Raw genomic sequence first — 19,690 nt, 5'->3', positions numbered from 1 at the left:
TTCCAGACACAGGACACAGCAGCACACGCAGTGGAGGTGTGGGTGTGTTGAGAGTCAGGAATCAAGTGAAGGGATAGAGAAAATGGCGGTCACATCTGCGGTGATTAACACTGTCATCGTTGGTTCTTGTGCTCCATAGACTTCCAGGTTAACCAATGAAGAGTTGCATGGCAGTGCAGACCGCCTTCCGCCATGATGCAGAACGTCAGCGGAGTGAGATCACTTTCACCTGTCCCTGCATATAGGACAGCTGGTTGTTAATTCATAATGCTGGTACTCATGGTGGTCTATTTAATGTGCGTCATAGGTACCGATGGAAGACACCAAGGCAATTCCAGTCCGCTACATACTTTGGTTTGCATCTAGAGTCTGGCATTCAAATGCGGTTTCATACCAATGCACTGCTTGCAGATGGGTATTTGACGGGACGTTTAAAATGGGATGCTACTAATCACAACACAGTACTCCGACTACATCTGTAAGACACAAAGCCCAATGAAAAGCCATGATATTTTTGAGGATGTCTGTTTGCATGTAGAAGACACCAGTGCAAATTACAATCGTTGTGGATGTGACTGCTCTGTGTACTGTGATATTGTGTGTCCATCCTTCCTGCATTCACACACATCTCATGCTTGATTTAGTTACATACCAACCACTGTGGATGAGGAGTAGGAGGCAAACACCCGTGTACAGACCCCTAGTGGACTTGGGCTTGGCTGCAGGAATGCCACAACCAATGTTTTCAAATGTACTTAACAGAGTTTTGGCTACCTTGCTGAAATACATGAACAGCTTTATCTCATTCCCCCGGAGTGAAGATTTGCCCACTGGGAAGGCTGCATTCTACATCATGGGACACAAACCACATGTGATTGGCACCATTGACTGGACCCATATTGCCTTGGTCCCTCCCAGGACAAATGAGCAGGTCTACAAGAATAGGAAGAGTTACCACTCAGTCAATGTCCAGATGGTGTGCTTTGCAGATCAATACATCTCCCACGTTACTGTCAAGTTTCCTGGATCTGTGCATTATGCCTTTTTTATTGAGGAATAGCAGCATCCCACAGGTGATGGCGTGGCTACAGAGAGAGAGAGTGAGAGAGAGTGTGGATCATAGGTAAGCTTGAATATTCAACCAATGTATGTCACTGTATGCCACCTGAAGTTGTACTCTGTGCCATTGCAAATGAGTAATTTGTGTCTCTCACTACTTCCAGGTGACTCAGGCTAACCAAACCTGTCCTGGCTGTTGACCCCTGTGAGGAATACGAGGACAGGGGCAGAATATCAGTACAATGGAGCACATGTGCATACCAGAAGGATAATTGAACATACTTTTGGGCTACTGAAAGGCCAGTTTCGGTGCCTCCATTTCACTGGTGGATCCTTCATCTACGCCCTTGGGAAGGTCTGCAAGATAGTGGTGGCTTGCTGCACGCTGCCCAATTTGGTCCTCAGCCGCCATGTGCCATTCCTGCAGGAGGACAGGTGAGACAATGCACCTGTGGCAGCAGAAGACAGTGAGGAGAAGGAGGAGGAGGAGGATGTGGACAACAGGACACATCTGATGCAGCAGTACTTCCAATGGCACTCAGGTAAGACAGTACTTCTGTTCATACCTCCATTACAGTTAAATGCTGTGGGTCTGCTGAATTGTGCCAAACACAAATGTGTGCATTATGTGACCTGACACTGTTCAATCTGTGGTCTGTCATGCCAGTGTTATGGTGATAGTGAACAGGCTTATTCTGCCCAAGCAATTTGTTAGTAGTTCATCTTTCTCAGATACATGCCCACATCAAACTGTGTCCTCTTCCCATACAGTACTTAGCATATGTTGCTAGGAATGTCATGTGACTTACAATGCGCTCACACAACCGCTCTGTGACTTCAATTTCCCTGATAGTGTGGCCCAGACTAGGTGGTCCAGAGGAGGGATTGGCATGCTGACAATATGGCATAGCTAATACTGTGGCATCTTGTGTGAGGGCCTGAAATGGGTTGTTCCTCCTCACTTATGGTATTAGGAGTAAATTGCTGTGCAAATTACAGAGTAATAGTGACTGGCTGAATGTAGGCTGTTATGTTACAGGGGCTGATGTTGCTCTGAATCCTTTACTTCTCATTTGACTGTCACTAATGCTTACCCTTTTTGCAGATGTTGGTGTGGTCACAACTGTGAACTAATGTGCTGACTACAGACTACTTTCACACATTTGGTCAGTGAATTCACACTTTACAGGACATTTGCACAGGACAATGCAGGTCAAGACATTACATATATAAAGCACAAAACAGTTCAGTTGTGTCCAAAGGTGTTTACTGAAATGACAAAAAGGAAGGGATAGTGCAATAGAGTGGGATGATGGTGGTAAAAAAAATGCCAGTGTGGTGGCCCACTTTGTTTGTATGGGACGATAGGGAAAGTAGCAATGGCAGTACAGAGTGAACAATGTGTCTCAGTGGCACACAAGGTAGACCTTCAGGGATGGCTCATTTCCTGGTGGTTTATTGGGTCTTGGCTTAAGCCTCTGGTGTCTGTCTGGGTCACAGGGAACGTTTGTGGGTTGATTCTTCTGCTGCAGAGGGAGGTGTGCTGGTGGCCTGCTAGTCTTGAGTCTTGTAGCAAGTCCTCCTGTCCACTAGCTGCAGCAGATGTTGAAGGCTTGTGAGGACACTGGCTAGTGGAAGTGGCCCGCTGGTGTGTTGTATACTCACGCATTATATTGGCCATGTCACCCAGCACCCCTGCAATGGAGGCTATGTTGGCATTTAAGCCCTGCAACTGCTGCATGTTCTCCTGGTGGTGTTCCCCCTGCAGCCCCTGGTTCTCCTGCAAGATGGTAATCACCTGGCCCATCCTGTCCTGGTATTTCTGGTAGGTTCAAATGACATGTGTGAGTGCCTCCTTGGCAGTCAGTTCCCTGGGTTGGGCCTCCTCTTGGTGCACAGCTACCCTCACACTGGCCATGGCCCCTGTGCCTGGGTCCCCTGAACTGTGTGCCCACTCCCACTGACACCAGGGCCTTCATCATCTTGCCTTTGTGGTGTCGACTGGGGTCCCTGTACAGGTGGGCACACTGTTGATCCAAGTGTCCAGGGGACAGGGGTTTGGGGACCTTGGGTGACTGCTGTGGTACTGGGTTCAGATAGGAGGGCCCTGTGGTGGACTGGGTGTTGGCTGCAGAACCACATTGACCAGTGGTCCCAGATGGGCCAGGGAGATCATCCAGATCGAGACATCTAGAGTTGCTGTCATCACTGAGGTCTTCTTCTGGTGTAGGACTGGGTTGCTGTGGCACTTGCTTGCCGCAGACTAGCTGGGGTATCTGTGGTTATGTAAAAGATTTGTTACAGTCATTGTCAGTTACATGTTCATCATTTCTGAACTTCCATATGGGATGGGTGTTGTCCTTCCGCCTTTGGTTAGTGTACAGTGATGGATTGTGGGATTGGTAGTGCTACATGCTGCCCATGCATTACTGTTGTGTGTGTATGCAGAGCTGGGAGGGGTGTGCTTGCAGTGGGTAGGGCATGCAGGACTACACAGATGAAGGTGGTTATAGGGTTGGGTCTTTTTATGGGATGGAGTGGAGTGAAGTGAGTCAGGGTGAGGGGGTGACATGCCAGGCAGCTGTTGTGGTGGTAGGGTAGTAATGGTGACTTACCAGTGTCCATCCCACCAATGATTCCATTGAGGCCCTCTGGATGCAGGATAGCCAAGACTTTCTCCTCCCATGCTGTCAATTGTTGGGGAGGAGGTGGGGTTCCACCGCCAGTCTTCATAATGGCAAGATGGTGCCTGGAGGCCACTGCATGCACCTTTCCTCGTAGGTCATTCCACCTCTTTCGAATGTCCTCCCTTGTGTGTGGATAGGTTCCCACAGAGTTCACCTTGTCCATGATCCTCTGCCGTGGCTCCATCTTCCTGGCAATGGATATCTGCTGGACCTGTGCACTGAACAGCTGTGACTCTACCCTGATGATTTCTTCTACCATCACCCGCAACTCCTCATTTGTGAAAGGGGGTTCTTTTATGGAGACATGCCTATTGTGTAGTGGGTGTAGTGTGTGTGTTGTGCAGAAGCTGTTAGGTGTTGAGGTATGGTCTTGTGGTGTGATGCATGATGGGTGTATGGGTGGCTGTGGTTTGTGTGTGCAGTTCTGTAGATGTTTGGGCTGGCAAGGTGTAGAAGTATTTTCATGTTTGCAAAGAATTGTGGGTTGTGTGGGGGTGTTTTATTGTGCTGTTGGTGGGTGTGCATGGTGTGTGTATATGTGTCAGATGTGGGTTTTTCAATCTGGCCAACATTACCTTCTATTGGTGTGGAGTGGCCAAATCTACTGCGGTGGTCCGCACCACCAATGGATGACCGGCGTTGAGTGCCCACTGTGGTGATTTGTGGTCCATAATTTGGAGGCCAGTGTGTTGCAGGCATAGCGGGGAGGGTGGTGGGTTGAACAGTTTTTTGCCTCCGTTGGGTCTAGCGGAATTGTTGTTGTGGTTGGTTTCTATCAGTTTTGTGTTTATGTGTCATAATGTGGCGGGGGGACTGCCGCTTCCGTGGCGGTCTATTGGCGGCCGTCACCACGGCGGTCTTCAGGAAAGACAGCCAATGTCATAATGAGGGCCTTAGTCTCAACAGTCAGTTTCTAATTACCTTTCCTAGCGAGTCTGAATGCAGAGGTGCTCTGGCTTTCCTTGGTGCTGACGGGATCCGTGGGCGCTGTCAAAATGCAGAACTTGACAGATGCACATTTTGGGTGGACTCGCACTCTACTGTTCGGTAGTAGAGGCCTTTGTGGGGCCAGAACCTTAAATCAATAGTTGGAACTTCGCCACCATGTCCGGCGACTCCGGCTGCAGAAGTGGACTTTTAGCTGTTAATCATGGGGCTGGCTGTGCCAAAGATGCTTTGCTGCTCCTCTCAAAGTCGCCTCCTTCCAGATGCAGGATCTCAGGACAGGGGTTATTGCTGATGTTGGTCTTTATGCTGGGAACTGCCCTGGAGTTGGTGATGATGAGAAGCCGTTGGTTACCGGGGTGGTGACAGACAAGCCTTGGCAGCGGCACAAGTAGTCCATGTTTACTTCATTGGCTGGAGGTCGTCTGGAAGGGGATAGTGGCTTGAAACTTGGTGAGAGCCTGACTGTCACTCCTGGGTTGCAGGTCACACATCTTCTTTAGGCTTACTGATGAGAACCCAGACAGGTTGTACTTCTTTGGACACAGCACAGCAGCGATTCTTCTACAAGTTGCATGTGACTGGTCCCACCTGCCAGGGAGTCTGTCTTGGTCCTCTTGGGTCCCTCTTGCTGGGACAAATGAGTTTTCACCACGGGCACATGTCGATCACGCAGTTCCAGTGGTAGCCTACTAAGGGCACTTAAGTGTCCTCAGTTTGCACAGCTGTGGAATCGTAGGTCCTATTGTCGGTGACAGCATCTTCTTTGTGCCTCTTCCAAGTTGCAAGTCAGAACTAGGGGTCTGGTGTTAGGGGAGCTCCTTAAATCCTAGTTTAGGGGGAGTTAAGGGTGTGAGGGGCAGTGGCCAATGGGCTACTGGTCCCTGCAGCTAGTCCACCCCTGAAGTGATGACTTCTTCTGAGCCCATGACACTTGTCTACCCAGGACCCACTATTCTTAAGGTTTGCCAAGATTGCAGAACCTTCCCTTGGCTGTACAGACCTCCTGGCCCACCCTAAAGGTGTGGCTAGCCTTTTGGGAGGATATGCCTCCTGCATAGCTAATTGTCCCGCCTGTCAGCCTAGACAGGGCAGGAAGGGCTTTTTCCTCGAGTGGGGGACAAGAAATTACATATCAAGGCCTTTGAAAGCTTTTGAGGCTCACTACCTTGATTACCATCACTCTAGCCATCCTGGGAGGGAGGGGTGTGACATCCTTCCTGCCCAGGCCCTTCGTCTCCATCCTGGGGACGTGATAGCACAACCAGCAGGAGGGCATACTCTTGTGTGTGACAGCAGATGGCTCGGGAGAGCCGGCCAAAGCAAGAGAGAGCTGGCAACTAGGTGGGCATCCTCCAAGGATGCCACCAGGGTACATGCTAGTTAATCCTGGGAACGAGAATCATGTTCAGGGTTAAAAAGCATGCTGTTTGATACTAAGCACGGGGGAATCGGATGGGCCATCATGGAGCTGGACATCTGGGGGCTGCCTGGGTGCCAGGCCATGTTATCCTATGGTCTGTTTGTCGCTTGTTATCGTATTAAGTTTAAAATGCTGCCACAGGGCCATATATGCTTGTGCATATATGTCCACACTCATAATACAATGCACCCTGTCTTCAGGGCTACAGAAGGCCTGTCTTGGGAGTGTCTGTGCTATGAATGTATTCTGCCTGCATGTGGTGTGGGCAGGATCAAACTCAAGTAGGCAGGCTGCTTGTGCAGGATGACATGGAAGCTCTTGCAGACTTTGCTTTTACTTGGGTCACACAAGGTGGCACAATCAGTGCTGCAGCCCTAGTGATCCATGTTCCATCCTTGCCCCGGGCACCCCCAGTGCCATTTACTAGGGCCTTACAGGTAAGTAAAGTCCTTGCCACGTGGATTGGTAATCAACTCAGTACAATTTAAGGAAAAGAGCACTAGTACTGAGGTCTGGTTAGCTGAACTCAGTATACTTACAGATCAAAAGCAACTGCATCAAGCAGCAAAAAGTGGGTGGTGACCAGCCAAAAAGGGGACTGTACAACAGACACTATTAAGTATCTTCAGAATAAATAATTTTAAAAAAAGATGTGCTTGTGCCATTTCACTCACGAGCTCATGTGCCAGAATGCATGCACACACCAGCAAAAGGACGTGGGTGCCATGTGCTTTAATTTATTTTTTACCAATCCAAGATGCAGATACAATTTGGACCAGTAAATTACAAAAGTGAGCATTTTTAGCACAAACATGCCTATTAAAAAAAACATGGGTATTGGGGGGTGTGAGAAAGTCATCCTTATAGAATGTTCACCCCCATATTTTCTGACTGATACTGGTGGTAACGGGCCCTGGCTGTGCCCTGGGCTCTGCTAAGTAGGCCCAGGGCCAGTGCTCTGAATAAAAGGTATATGGTAAAATGGTATAATTACAGTTGGCAATGGCAGACTCCTGTAAGTGCCTAGTGATAATGAGGCAAGGAAGATTCAAACCACCTATAGGACCCTAGCATATAATAGGGCAGGGAAGTTTAGAGACCCCATAGTTTACTGCACTGGATTGTGCACTGTTGTGTTGCCTGTTGTCATTTTAAAGGCAGCCCTTTAAAATATTAGCAAATTTGACTTTGGAATTCAAGGTTCTTCCAAAGTGATCATCTACCTTATTTTTACATAAAAGTCACTCCCAAGGTCTCTCCAGATGCCCTAGGAGTGGGGTGCCATGTACCTATATGCAGGAACATTATAAAATATGTTTTATATGCCCTGGTGAGGGAAAAACTGCACCTTTCATTCTTCCTCATAGGCTAACACGGAAATATTTGTTATAAGTATAAGTATTGTTAGGTAGGAGCTAAAGGTGCCATGAAAGGACTCAAAAGATTGGTAATGATAAATCCAGCAACTTGCCACTGTTGAATTGATCACATATAATACAGAAAAGAAGTTTTAAGACGTTCTTTTCTGTAAACCAAATTCCAGCCTGCTAGTGGTCTCTCCTGATTGGAGAGCCTTAACAGGATCAGCCAGACTGCTTCAATGAGGTGATAACTGGCCTGCAATGAGCAGAAGTTATCTGATGGGGGGGTTTGCTGCTACAGATGCTAGACTGGGCACTGGGTAAATCAAACTGGGCTTCCAAGGAAGCAGGATAGAAAGGAATGCCAGTCAGGCCTGTCCTCACACCCTGTATCCCACAGATAGATAGCAGGCCCAGAAAAGAGATGGAATTTGCAGATGTCCAACAGGGCAGTGTCAGTGAAAATGAAACAAACCATTAGGCTGGTTTATCCAGGTCTTGATCCTCTGAAGGAAAATAATGCATCTTGGAATTTTAAAGTGCAGTGCTTTATGGGACAAGAAAATGCCACACTTTGGAGGAAGATGTCATATTTTTTGGTGGGATGTGGACTTGTGTTTGAATTACACCCTACAGTAAAGTGAGTTAAGATCAGTAAAATTCTGGCTTGGAACAAACATTTTGAAATATGAACTAAATCTGATTTTTAATCCATTCTTTTGATTTTTCCAAATGTGTTATATTTCTGATTGCAGAGTTTGTGTGACCCAAAACTAGGAATCCTATGGAGCTGGTTCTAGCTAAACTGATCAAACTCAAAGTGGCCGAGCTTAGGGTTGAGTGTAGGTCCAGGGGGTGACCTAATAGCAGCAAGATCCAGAAGGCTGAGTTGATTAGGTCCCTTAAGGCCTGGTCACAGACAGCTCCAGAGAATGAAGGGGAGGGGCAAGGTTCACCAACCTCCACCAAGAGGAGGAGAATGACACCCTGTCGACAACATCCAGTACTAGATTTGTACTCCCAGCTAGGGGAGAGAGAGAGAGGGCTCCCCCAGAGGGGAACCAAAACTGTCTCTTGAAGAAAGCAAGCTTCAGGCTAAGTTGGAACCCTTAGCTATAGAGAAGGAGTAGCTAGAGCTGGAGAAGAATAGGTGGGCAAGGGAAGAAATGGTGGCAGTGACAATGAAGAAAGTACTGAGATACCTAAGGGGTTAGGAGGTCATTCCAGGCTTCCCAAAGGAATACATTCTATGTACACTAAGGGGGATGATATTGACAAGTGGTTGACTGTACTTGAGAGAGCCCTTGAGATGAAAAAAGGTCCACTCTAAGTATTGGGTTTCACTCCTGTGGGAGCTGATTCCAATAACTGGCAGGGCCATTCTCCTGACCCTACAGGGGATGAAGAAAACTCTTACTCCCACATGAAGCAATGCTTAGTCAGGAAATTTGGTATGACTCCAGAACAGTACAGGGTGAAGTCCAGAGACACCCACAAGGTGAGCAATCAGTCCTTGGTAGACTTTATAGACATCTCAGTGAGGGCAATAGAGGGCTGGATTAATAGTAACTAAGTGAGTCCCTATGAGGGGCTGTATAGTTTGATTCCTAAACAGCACATCCTGACTCATTGTGTACAGGAGAAGTTACACCAGTATCTAGTGGACTCAAAGTTGTCTGGTCCCAGGAAACTAGGGGAGACAGCTGATGAGAGGGTGAGGACCCGGATTTCTAATCAATACCAGGGAGGTGACCAAAAGAAAGGTGGACAGGTCCCCTCCCAGGGTAAAGCCCAGTGGAAAGAAAATCAAAAAAGGAAGGAGTCCTCACAAGGCCCACAAAAACTGCACAACAGAGTGGGACCCTGGGCCATGCCACTTTCAAGAAGAAGGCGTATTTTGGGAAGAATTGTGTTCTAACAAAGGCAGGAAAGTTTCATAATCTGGTGGGGGCAGGTCAGTGTTTTGACTGTTATCAGCCAGGACACTACAGAGGTAATGCTGTTTGCACAAGGAAGCCTCCCCCACTGGTGAGCAGTCCATAGGGATTGCTAGTGTTGGGGGGAATATTGTCCAAAAGATGGGGAAGGGGTTAACAGAGGCAATGCTAGTGTCCATGGCTGGTGTTGAAATTGCAGCCCTGGCCCTCTTTCATCCCAACATGGAAAGTGTTAGACTTGACAGCCTTAGGGTGGTCATCCCCCAACTTTTTGTCTTCCTCCCTCCATTCGTCTGACCCTGCTTTTGCTAATTTTAGGAGTCTGCACACTTTACCATAGCTGACCAGTGCTAAAGTGCATGTGCTCTCTCCCCTAAACATGGTAACTTTGGCTCCTACCTAATTGGCATATTTATTTAATTTACTTGTAAGTCCCTAGTAAAGTGCACTAGAGATGCCCAGGGCCTGTAGATTAAATGGTACTGGTGGGCCTTCAGCACTGATTGTGCCACTGACATAAGTAGCCCCATAGTCTATGTCTCAGGCCTGCCATTGCAAGGCCTGTGTGTGCAGTTTCACTGCCACTTCGACTTGGTATTTAAAACTACTTGCCAAGCCTTAAACTTCCCCTTTTCTGCATATAAGTCACCCCTAAGGTAGACCCTAGGTAACCTATAGGGCAGAGTGCTATGTAAGTAAAAGGCAGAGGATGTACTTATGTGTTTTACATGTCCTGGTAGTGAAAGACTCACAAATTCGTTTTCCACTAGTGTGAGGCCCGCTCCTCTCATAGGCCAGCATTAGAACTGCTGTTATATTCTTTTAAGTGATAGATTCTGATATGAAAGGAGAAGCCATGTAATGTTTAGTATGGCCAGAATGGTAATAGAAAATCCTGCTTACTGGTAAAGTTGGATATAATATTACTATTTTAGAAATTACACTTTTAGAAAGTAGGCATTTCTGTGCACTTACTGCCATCTGTGCATTATACATTTGGTATGTGCTGATTGACAGCTCCCCTTGTGCATTGCACCCAGGCAGCCATAACCACAGGACACTCAGTCACATCTGCAATCATCTGGATATCAATGGGTCTCTCTGGGCAGGAAGGGTGGAGGGGTTCTCCGTTACACTTCAAAGATCAGTGGCTTGCCCTCACACAAAGGACAGATAACCACCCACAGGGATTCTGGCAGACAGGACAAGGCTGAAAGGGGAACTTGTACACTTCAAAACCACTCCAGGAAGTTTCTGCCACTTCAAAGGCATTTTGGGGCATATAAACTGGGTTCCTGACCCCACCAAATCAGACACTTCTGGAATTACACCTGGACTCTCTCAGAGGGTCTGCCTGGCTGCCCAAAGTACTCATCTGGACTGCTTTGCTGAGAAGGACTGCTGCCCTGCTTGTTGCCTGCTGCCTACTGACTCCTAACTCTACGGGAAGAACTCTGCAGTTCTCCACATGTGCTCTCCAAGCGCTTGGATTGAGCTTTCCTCCTGTTCCTAAGTTTCAGGGCCACAAAGACTTCACGAAAGAGAAGAAAATCCCTGTGCGGTGAAAAAAATGTCTCAACGTCTACAGAAATTGGCATAGTGTCTGCCTCGCAGCTGAAAAATCGCTGCACCTCCTACCTGATCTTACCAACGCATCACGGAATTTCAACGCATCATCCCTGGGCGTCAAAATATCCCTGCATCGCAGTGAGGAACCAAGGCTCTTTCCTGGAAATCGAAGCATCACCTTGCACCATGGAAAGAAACAACACATTGTCTGTGTCGCGCCAGAAAATCCATCAAAGTGCCTTATTTTTCAATGCATCTCCTCCTCTGTGGCCCCTGTACGTCATTATTTTGTATGCATCCCAGGTACGGTGTGTTACAAGGATACAGCCACTGATTCTCAATGATTGTGACTCATTTAAACCTTTAAAAAGTAATATCTTTACTTGTGCATATTGGGTCTTTGTTGTTCAGATCTTATTTTATTGAGATAAATATTATCTAGTTTCCTAAACTGGTGTGGAGTACTTTTGTGGTGTTTTCAATGTGGTGCTGTATGAGTTATTGCACAAATATTTTCACTTTGTCTTCTAAGTTAAGCCTGCCTGCTCTGTGCCAAGCTACCAGAAGGTGAGCACAGGATCATTTGGATTGTGTTGTGACTTACCCTGACTAGGCTTGTGATCCCTACTTGGTCAGGGTACATACCTCTGCAAACTAGAGACCCAATTTCTAATATTGGTGATTAGCTATGAGGATAGGACTTGTTTGTGCAATGTCATACAATAGTTACGTGTACACTACCTACCCACATTTAGAGAACATATCAACTTTTTTCTGCAATTTTCCCTGCTTTGCATTTTTTTCAATTCATCCTATACATCATGTCTCTTACTGCATCCACAAGGGAACTGAGGAGTTTGACCTACGCTGGAGGATTACACACTCTCCCATTTAAAGGGCTTTTGCAGAGATATGGGGATACCTACTGTGGAGCTTTCAAGAAGGGAGAGTTTCAAAAGGTGCAGAGGCAGAGACCCGCACCCAAAAGAATGATAAGTTGAGGGAGACTGAGAAGGGCTCTTCCGAGGAGCAGCCAACAGCAGTTGAGGATGACACCGCTGGATTTGTGCTTCTTGTAAGGACAGGGAGCAGTATCTCAAGTCAAGACCTGACCACAGAAGAAAGAAGAGAGAATTCCAGCTGCAGCTGGCAAGATTTAAAATAGAGGCTGAGAGGGAAGGCCAACGGGTTGAGACTGAAAGAGCCTTAGCTGAGAAGAAACTACTTCTGACTCTTGAACTGAATCTGAAAGAGCTGGAACTCAGGGCCAGGCAGGCAGATTCCAGCAGTGATGGTGGCAGCATACGCACAGTACCTGATGGAGACAAGAAGGTTCATATTCCCAAGTATTTGGGGACCAGTTATGTGGTGGGAGATGACATTGATAAGTGGTTATCTAGTTATGAAGTTGCACTGAGGGCACATGGGGTTCCTGGAGACCACTTGGGGACGAGTCTCCAACATTTCGAAGGGACACATTTCTGACATTAGAGGTTTTGGACCAGACCAAGTACACTCCCATGAAAGCCATTTTAATTGGCAAATTTCGGACTGACCCCTGAGAAGTACCACCAAAGATTCAGGGACAGTAACAAGCTACCCAACCAATCCTGGGTAGATTTCATTGATTACTCCAGTAGGGCACTGAATGACTGGGTGCAGGCCAGAAAAGTCAGTGATTATGTTGGGTTCTACAATTTAATCCTGAGAGAGCACATGCTCAGTTCTTGCTTTACGGAGTCGCTCCAGCACTTAGTTGACAGTAATCTGACTGATCCCAGGAAGCTTGCAGAGGAGGCGCACCTCTGGGCTAACAGCAGAGTGTCCAAAAGGGTATCTGGGGCAGACACCCACAAAAGTGATCAGGGTTTCCAACAGAAGAAAAAGGGGGGAGAAAAACTTAAAAAGAAGGAGTTCTCTAAAGGCCCCCAAAATAATTCCTAAGGGAGTAGTGGTAACTAGTCCCAGTCTGATCCTAAGAAGAAAGGGTTCTATGATCGCAATACAGGGAGGTTTGTACTCCAAGGTACAGAGTGCTCCGAGTATGGTCAGTCTAAGGGTAGCTCCAAATGTCCAAAGACAAGGATACAGCCACTGATTCTCAATGATTGTGACTCATTTAAACCTTTAAAAAGTAATATCTTTACTTGTGCATATTGGGTCTTTGTTGTTCTGATCTTATTTTATTGAGATAAATATTATCTAGTTTCCTAAACTGGTGTGGAGTACTTTTGTGGTGTTTTCAATGTGGTGCTGTATGAGTTATTGCACAAACCCCTGACTGGTGGGCAGACACCTGTATTGGCTAGTGTTGCACTCAGGGAGGAGATAGTCCCAGATAGTTTTGGGGAACAGACAGAGGTAACCCCACCAAATATGGTGCCAAAAGCCCACATGCCTGTGAGTTATTCTAAGTATAAGCAGTGGGTCACCATTAACGGGCAATGGGTGGAGGCTCTGCGTGACACAGGAGCCAGTATGACAACTGTCAAGTGTCAGCTGGTGTCAGGAGACCACGTCCTACTGAACACATTCCACCAAATCATAGTCGCTGACAATTGTGAGAGCCATCTACTGATGGATCTAGTTCCCTTTGAGTGGAGGGGGTGTCTCTGGTACTCTAAAAGTAGCTGTGAGTCCTGCCATGCCTGTAGATTTTCTGTTAGGCAATGACCTGGAGCACACTACCTGGAGGGAGGTAGAGCTCAGGTCTCACTTGGAGATGACGGGATTGCCTGAGTGGGTCTGCATGACCACCCAGTCCATGGCTGGCCAGGGGGGGGAGTCAAGGGCATCTGCAGCCTGGAAGAATGGCCTGGACAGCTGCCAAGGAGAGAGGGAAAGGGTCAGGAAACTGGTCCCAGAAGTTCCCTTGGTCGATGTTGACTGGGTTCCTGAAGAGGAGGTCCCTGAGCCAATTGGGGAGGACATTGCCTCTACAGGTGACCTACCTGAGCTTGCTAGCTGGCAAGTTGAGGGTGGGCCCACCAGGTAGGAATTCTATAAAGCACATGTAGGGGTGGGTGTAGCGGGAAAGGACAGATAAGACAAAATTGGATTCGTAGCGATTTTAAGCGTGGTGTTTATTTTCTTTAAAGGTCCCTTTTCTACAATTCAATAATTCCAAGTCCCAGTGGATATAACTTCTTTCTTTTTTCTTCCTTGGCAGATCCTTTTCGAGCAGTTGGAAGTCTCGTGGTGTGGTGGTGTCAGCCGAGGAACCGGGAAAAGAAAAAGGCAAGGTAGCAAGTTAAGTATTTTAATGTAGGCTCTGGGGGATGTATTAGTAAGGGGCAAGGGAGTGCGGTGAGATGGGAGGAAATCTGGGGTATACCATAACCTGAAGTGTGTATCACCCAGTAGTGTAGTCTTTCACGGGGGTTTTAGACTCTCAGGTAATATTTATACCTCTGCCCACATCCTTTAATTATCCCTGATCAGAACGTAAAAGAAAGAAAAATATTGATACTAGGGTCTGTGACTTCAGTTGGGGAATGGGGGAGTTCAGTCCATCACCTTATTAGTAAAAATACGCCCAGAAAGGGAAAAAGAAGGAAAAAAAACTATAAACGCAAAACATGCACGTGGATTTAAAGTAGTGTTTTTCACCTTTTCTTACAGTATGTTTTATTTAGGTTGCTTTCTCTCGCCCCCCTTTTCCTCACCTCATCCCGCTCCCTTTTCCCTCCCCACCAGGGCTTTATACCCATTTTGAATGCAGGACCGTACCTGCCGGAGCCACTCCCCTCCAGGGACGTGGCAGTTAACAAGTGTATCGGGGCCTCCTTGCCTTCGTCGTGACGTTCTTCTCCTTCGCAGTGCCTTGGTCTTCTGTCGTCTGTTGCTGGTGTGTGTCTCCGTCTCTACTCTTCTTCCGCGTCCTCCGCTTCAGACGCGCGCCACCTCTGAGGCCGGTCTTTGGTTTCAGAGGGAACCCGGATTTCTGGGTTCCCTCCGTCCTCTCCTTTCGGGTTCTCCTCGGCGGTGCCCCCGGGGTACCCTCGCTCCCGCTGGTCGCTGCTAAGGATAGCCGAGCATTCCGGTGCCCGGCTACACATCCCTCCCCTAGAGAGGTACTGATGGAGTACTGAGCACATGGGGTAGCGGGACTGGTAGTCCGTCATGCATTGTTGGTCTCCCGGGATATGTTTCACCTGAAACGAAAAGGGTTGTAGCTCCATGAACCACCTTAGAATGCTTGAATTTGTGTTTTTGTGTCGAGACAACCAGGTAAGGGGGGCATAGTCGGTATATAAAGTAAAAGGGTGTCCCAAAAGGTAATATTGAAGGTTTTCAACAGCCCACTTAATAGCCAGACATTCCCTCTCAATTACTGGGTAGCGTTGTTCTCAGGCAGAAGTTTCCGGCTAATGAACACTATGGAGTGGCTGTGGCCCGATTCATCCGTTTGGAAGAGTACGGCACCTATCGCCACATCGGATGCATCAGTCTGGAGATGGAATGCTTTCGTGATGTCTGGGCAGTGTAGTACTGGTTCGGTGGTGAGACTGTTCTTTAGGGTATGAAAACTAGTCAGTTGAGCTGGGGTTAGGCCTGCTTATTTCAACGGTTGCCCCTTTCTTAATAGATCAGTTAGCGGAGCAGCTAGAGTAGAATAGTTAGGTATGAATCTCCTATAATACCCCACTAGACCAAGGAAGGATCGAAGTTCCCTTTTTGTGGATGGGACCGATACTTGAAGAATAGCTTCTATCTTATTCTTTTGTGGTCAAATTTGTCCCTTTCCTATGAAATATCCAAGATATGCGATGTCATTGCAGGCAAGGTGGCATTTGGGAGGGTTAGCCGTGAGAACAGCAGAGTATAGTAAATGGAATATTGATTCTAGGTGTTTAAGATGGTCCTCCCAGGACTCACTGTAGACCACTATATCATCTAAATATGCTCCAGCATATTCATGGTGAGGTCTCAAAAGCTGGTCCATAAGTCTTTGGAATGTGGCGGGGGCACCATGCAATCCAAAGGGAAGCACAGTGAAATGATACAGCCATGAAGGCGTGGAGAAGGCTGTTTTTTCTCGATCTGCCGGGGCCAAGGGTATCTACCAATAGCCCTTGGTCAAGTCCAGAGTGGACAAGTAATGGGCTTTACCTATCTTTCTAACAGCTCATCTACCCGAGGGATGTGGTAGGTATCGAAATGAGATATCACGTTTAGCTGTCTAAAATCAATACAAAATTTAATCGATCCTTCTGGCTTTGGCACCAGGACGATTGGGGAACACCATGGGCTTACTGAGGGTTTGATTACCCCCATCTGCAGCATTTTCTCCACTTCTTGCTCTACTAGGTGTTTTCGGGCTTCTGGGATACGATATGGCCGGAGGCAAATGATCTGTCTATTTGGTGTTCTAATATGGTGTTGTGTCAGAGAGGTCCTTCCAGGTTTTGGAGAGAAGAACCTTGCATGTTGTCGGAGAAGGGTGTTGGTATTTGCTGATTGTGTTGCAAAGTGGGGCTGATCTGAAGCTTGTCCAGCCCCGAACTCTGAGCGGTATGACACAGTTCGATTTCTAGAGTCTTGGTTGGGTTCACAAGGAACCCTGTGGATACCGGCGGAAGGTAGGTGTCGGGGTCTTCCCATTTTTTAAACAGGTTAATATGATAGATCTGCGTCTTTCTCTGACCCCTTGACAGTTCGACTACGTAAGTAACAGGGGTTACTGCCTTCACTACTCTATATGGACCCTGCCACTTAGCGAGCAGTTTATTGTCTGAACTAGGGAGTAGGATAAGAACTTTGTCATCTGGTTGTAGCTGTCTTAACTTTGTACCTTGATCATAATACCATTTCAGTTTTTCTTGGGCCTTCTCCATATGCGTGTGTACGTCTTACCAGACCGTTTGTAACTGGGTTTTTAGTTGTTGGGTATATTCTAATATCTGCTTTTCCCCTCCTTCTTCCTCTTCCCATAGTTTGGCAGCCATATCGAGAAGGGTCCTTGGTTGACGTCCAAAGATCAATTTGAATGGGCTGTGACCGGTGGAAACTTGGATGAGAGATCTTATTGCATAGAGGACGAGGGGTAATTTCTTATCCCAATCCTGCCAGACTCCGAAACTTTTTTTTTCAACAGGGGTTTAAGGGTACGGTTGTATCTCTCTCTACGAGACCGTCTGTTTGTGGATGGTATACGGAAGTCTTTAGTTGTTTGACTCCCAGGATTTAGCAGATCTGTGTCAATAGGTTGGACATGAATGGAGTTCCCTGGTCGGTCAGGATCTCTTTTGGGAACCCAACTCATGAAAAGAAACCAACCATAGCATGAGCCACATTCTTAGTTGTCATGCTGGAGAGGGGTATGGCTTCCGGATATCTTGTCGCGTAGTCCACCACGACTAGAATATAGGTATACCCCTTTGTTGATGGAGGGAGGGGACCCACTGAATCCATTCCGACCCTTGAAAAGGGTACAACATTAATCGACAACGACTGTAACTGGGCTTTATTTTGGGGCCCCGGGTCTATCATCTGACATTTGTGGCATTGTATGCAAAAATGGCGTATGTGGGTACATACTCCTGGCCAGTAAAACCGGCGTAGTAAATATTCCTCAGACTTTTCCCTACCGAAATGCTCCCCGTCTGACTGTGGGCTAAGTGTAGTGCTTGAATCCGGTACGGCTCCAGTATGACTAGTTGTCTCTTTTCGTGGTTATTGTGATTGGTGATTCTGTACAGGAGACCTTTTTGTATTATAAAATAAGGACCCACCTCGCCAGTGACCTCTGATTTTGCTGTTTTCCAGACATTCTGAAGAGTGGGGTCCTCTTGTTGACTACTGCGGAATGGGGGTAGGGATAGGACTGATACACTCCATACCTTCACTGGTTCCTCTCTCTTTTCTCTTAAGAGGTACAGTTTCTTGTTCTCTCTTTTCTCTCTCTTGCTAGGTTTGTACCTCACTGTTCCTGCTTTTATTGAGGTCTCTGAAAAGAGGGCCTCCCCCCACCATGACTTCAGATGACTCTTTCTCTCTACACTCTGTAACAGGTTGATGAAATGTACATAGTCTGTACCCATAATACATTCTTCCACTAGGTGTTCAATGATACCCATGTTCGGCGGATCCCGTCTCCCTTCCCACTCGAGGTTAACGGACATCGGGGTAAACCAGGTCAGCCCTAATAACGGATTGGCTACACCCAGAGTCTACTAAGGCCGTGAGTTTGTGGCCATTAACTGTTACCTCACGGGTGTATCTGGAGCTATTGTTCCCTGTACAAAAACGCGGCCTCAGGTCATCCCAATCTCCATGGGTTCGACTCTTTCCTCCTTGTGGGGGCAACGTCAGGCAATATGGCCCTACTCCCCGCAACTATAGCACTGGGGCTGTTGCAGTGGGCTTTTAACACTAGCCCGAGGACTGGGTGCTTCTTCGGTGCTGCTTCGGGGAGTAGGCTGGTAGGATATCCCTAGGGGCCGGTTGGTCAAGCTCATAGACTTGGATGGACCTGGTTTAAACTCGGTCGACTGGTGGTATGCACAAGCCAGGTCGAAAGCCATAGTCGTGTCCACATTGGGATGTTGCCGGATCCAGATGCGGGTAACGGCAGGGAGGGCTTCTATATATGGTTCTAGGAGAATGGTCTTTATGATATCCTCCCTCTCAGTCCCAATTGGGCCCAACAATTTAAGTCCTAGATCTTTCACTCGATAATATAGTGTTCTGGGATCCTCTGAAGGGGACCACTTAGTCTTTCTAAACCGAAGCCTGTAATGTTCGGTAATATGTCCAACACGTTCTAGTATGCTTCTCTTTATCTCTTTGTATGGAGTGGTCCCAGATGGATTAACGGCTTGGTATGCGGCCTGGAGATTACCCGTTAACAATGGAGTCATGTCTTGCCCCCACCGTTCTTCTGGCCAAGTAGCAGAGGAAGCCACCCACTCAAAATTTGTGAAGAACATGTCAGGGACTTTCCCTTCCTGATATTTTTGAAGGACCGAGCTGGGGACGTTGGGGTGGACTTTGCTGGCCGCTATAGTATCTGTCAGCTTTCATAAGGCCGTCTCATGTACAGGCTGGTTGTTCACGATTATAGTGGCCTGGCTCTTAAGAGCACTTTGGAGTGCTTCTCTATCGGCTTTAGCCTCTCTTTGATGTGCCTCCCAAACTACTTGGGGGTGGCATAGTCCCACTGCCAACTGCTGAATCATGTCCTCGATGATTGGCTTCACCTCTATGATTCTCCGGATTTGGGTGTCTCTCTGTCCGCCGCTACTTTCTTATCCCACTTCTGACACCACTCTAGGGGTGGGTGTAGCGGGAAAGGCCAGATAAGACAAAATTTTAAGGGTGGTGTTTATATTCTTTAAAGGTATCTTTTCTACAGTTCAATAATTCCAAGTCCCAGTGGATATAACTTCTTTCTTTTTTCTTCCTTTGGCAGATCCTCTTCTACCAGTTGGAAGTCTTGTGGTGTGGTGGACTCAGCCGAGGAACTGGGAAAATAAAAAGGCAAGGTAAGTCTTTTAATGCAGACTCTGGGGGATGTATTAGTAAGGGGCAAGGGAGTGCGGTGAGATGGGAGGAAATCTGGGGTATACCATAACCCAAAGTGTGTATCATCCAGTAGTGTAGCCTTTCATGTGGGATTTGGGCTCTCAGGCAATATTTATACCTCTGCCCACGTCCTTTAGTTATCCCTGATCAGAATGTAAAAGAAAGGAAAACATTGATACCAGG

At 47.3% G+C, this 19,690-nt stretch overlaps 1 long non-coding RNA gene across 1 annotated transcript in view; it reads left to right on the top strand.

Moving 5' to 3' along the window:
* The window catches only part of LOC138301946 (uncharacterized), a 137,808-nt gene that overhangs the window by 39,093 nt on the left and 79,025 nt on the right, over positions 1–19,690 (top strand). The window contains exons 2-3 of the long non-coding RNA XR_011205182.1: positions 14,151–14,223; positions 19,395–19,467. This is a non-coding gene — a long non-coding RNA (uncharacterized lncRNA). The remainder of the gene's footprint in view (positions 1–14,150; positions 14,224–19,394; positions 19,468–19,690) is intronic.

This window comes from Pleurodeles waltl, chromosome 6 (assembly GCF_031143425.1).
Source record: "Pleurodeles waltl isolate 20211129_DDA chromosome 6, aPleWal1.hap1.20221129, whole genome shotgun sequence".
Classification (NCBI taxonomy): Eukaryota; Metazoa; Chordata; class Amphibia; order Caudata; family Salamandridae; genus Pleurodeles; species Pleurodeles waltl.
The sequence above is the reverse complement of the archived record's forward strand: the minus strand, read 5'-3'. Positions and strand labels throughout refer to the sequence as shown.